The following is a 2,767-nucleotide window of genomic DNA, read 5'->3' as shown; positions in this document are numbered from 1 at the left end:
TAATCTTGCCAGGTATAGTGTTCTTGGTTGAAACTGTTTTTCACTTAACGCTTTGAGTATATGTTCCCATTTTTTCCTTGCTCACATTGTTTCTGATGACAGGTCTGAGGTTAACCTGATTGGATAACCTTTATAAGTAACCTGACGTTTCTCTCTTGTCAAGTTTAGTAGCTTGTCTTTGTCTGTAGATTTGGCCAGTCTGGCTATGATGTGCCTTGGAGGAGATCTTCTTGGGTTAATTCTATCAGTTGCCCTTTGTATTTCTTGGGTCTGGATATTTGAATGCCTCTCTAGATTTGGAAAGTTTTTTTCCAAGATTTCATGGAATAGATTATCAATGCCCTTATTACTTTCCTCACCTTCTGGGATACCAATTATCCAGATGTTTGGGTGCTTAATGTTGTCTAGTATTTCTCGTATAATGTTCTCATTTGGGGGGGTTATTTTCTCAGTGGTTTTGGTTGTTTTTTCCTAGATCAGAGGTTTTTCCTTCAACACATGAGATTTGATTTTTTTGCATGAACTAATCTGCTTTTAATACTTTCAAGAGATGTTTTGATTTTATGAATGGCATCCTTCACCTCAAATAGCTCCATTTGATTCTTTTTTATGCTGTGTATTTCCTCTTTCATGTCATGGAAGAACTTCAACACCTCCTGAAACTCGTTGTCTCTTTTCTCCTGCATCTTCTGGAGTTCATTATCTATCAGCTCTTGCATCTCGTTTAGTTTTGTCACTATGAGTATTCTATCAGAATGTCTCTATCAGACATTTTCATGAGATCTACTGTACTGTCTGTGGATGATGAGGAATTGTTCTTTTCCCTTAGGGGAGAGATGTTTTCTTAATTTCTCATGTTTCTTGTTGTGCCTCTGCAGTTGTTTCTAGTCATTCTGTGACAACATCTATCCTCTACTTGTCTGAATATTTCAGGAGTCTAGGAGGTGGAACCTACAGCATAGCTTTTCTGAACACGCCAGGACACACCTCAGCTTTAAAAATCTATGTTCCATTCTTAAGCTTCATGAAAAACCTGCAGATGAGAATGGATGAAAGAAATCAGGGCTTTGCAGAAAAGCTTAATGAGCTTGCTAGCAAATTTGTCAAATGTCTGCTATCATGAGCCTATTGTGCACACGTATAAAGTTGTGAATTGAAAACTGAAGTGATGGAAGCTGTGAGTGAGGTACTGGCCAGTGCCAGAGAGCCCTCTGGGTCTTCATCCACCTCAGGAAGGAAAATGGGAGGCCTGCCTGATGCTGCTGCTTTTGCGACTAAACTCTCATCCAGTACCACAGCTTTGAAGATGATAAGTAGTGAGTTGCTAAGAAAACGGAATACGTAACAGTTTAGAGTAATCCCTCGGAAGAATTTAATGGATATCTCTATAAAGCTCGAGGTGTTATAGATGACACTGTCAATAGTATAATAGACCACACATGCCCAAGACCCTGTCGCTCGTATGGGGACAGCTTGATGACTTCAGTGGATATTTTGGAGCATTTCGAAGAGAAATGCTATGTGATGTGTTACACCACCTCTGGTCAGCTTGGGAATCTAATTTCTCTGAGGAATTTCATTGATTTCTCCTACACTGTAGAAGAAGGACTTTTGTCCTATGGGATAAGTGTTGAGTAGAGTGAAAAGAGACCAGAATTTGTTCAGGGATAGAACCATCCTGTGGTTGGTTTTGTATTCCACTTAAAGACCATCCAAGCTAGAGCCTTTTGACTGGCTGTATTCAGATAGGTCTACATGGAGTGATTCCTCGGTCTGCAGTAGACACAGCCATGGCCAGCACTTTGACCAATGTCTATGGTGATTTACGAAAAGCCTTACAGAAGGCATGCTATTTTCAGACTTCCAATGCTGTGATCCCCTTAATCAACTCTTTTCTCCAGCTGTGTGGCCTATAAAAATCATCCATTCCCCTCTTCTGCAGAGCCTGTAGAAAAATCTGAGATTTTCCTTTTGACTTAGTAGTACAGTTTTATGTTTTATTCCTAAAGTAAATAGCTATGAGATGGCACTTTAACTTTCTTAAATACATGTTTGTGCATTGTTTGGTATGGCAGTGAATCTAGGGATAGAGAGTAAAACAGAAATCCCAAAGAAGTAGATCAAATTCTTTGACCCAAATGAGGGTATGAAAATGTTGGCTGCTTGGAAATTAGAGAAAGCACAAGCTTTATGCTGTTTGGTTAAAGTCACCTATTTTAGAGCTTTATGAACATCTTGTGAATTTTTAATTTTTAACTTAAATGTTAATACTTTATTTTTGGTGTGTTGTTATGAGTCTGCCAATATTTTGAACAGACCAAAAAAAAAAATTCTTCTCTATATTTTATATTAGCTTCATTGTCAATTGACTTATACTACTTTTAAGCATTGAAAAGACCAAAAATGACAGAAGAATAAATATCATAGTAACCACGGGTACAATTCAAAAACAATTTAGTTTTGATCTCTAGATAGCATTCTGTTCTGGGTATCTTTAAAAACACAACTCTGTCTCTATGTGCATTTATTCTAGGAGTCCTAAAAACATTTATGCCTGACTAGGGTAGTACAGACACCTGCCAGCTGTGCCCTGGGGACACCACATGGATGGACCAGGATTCTGGGTTGAGTGAAACGCTGGTCCTGTCCTGTACCTATCAGCAAGGCTACCTTTCTAGAAAGTCAAATTAAAAAAAAAAATGTTCTATACATGTTTCAGTTTTGGAAGTGTAGCTAAACTCATAAAGCATCCCAGACTACATTTTAA

At 38.2% G+C, this 2,767-nt stretch overlaps 1 pseudogene; it reads left to right on the top strand.

Annotated features, from left to right (window-relative positions):
• The first annotated feature begins 1,240 nt into the window (after positions 1-1,240).
• On the top strand, positions 1,241-1,916 carry LOC102472861 (stAR-related lipid transfer protein 4 pseudogene; annotated as a pseudogene).
• Positions 1,917-2,767: the final 851 nt, after the last annotated feature.

This window comes from Tupaia chinensis, unplaced genomic scaffold, assembly GCF_000334495.1.
Source record: "Tupaia chinensis unplaced genomic scaffold, TupChi_1.0 Scaffold000364_1, whole genome shotgun sequence".
Lineage (NCBI taxonomy): Eukaryota > Metazoa > Chordata > Mammalia > Scandentia > Tupaiidae > Tupaia > Tupaia belangeri.
This window is presented reverse-complemented; position numbering and strand designations above follow the sequence as displayed.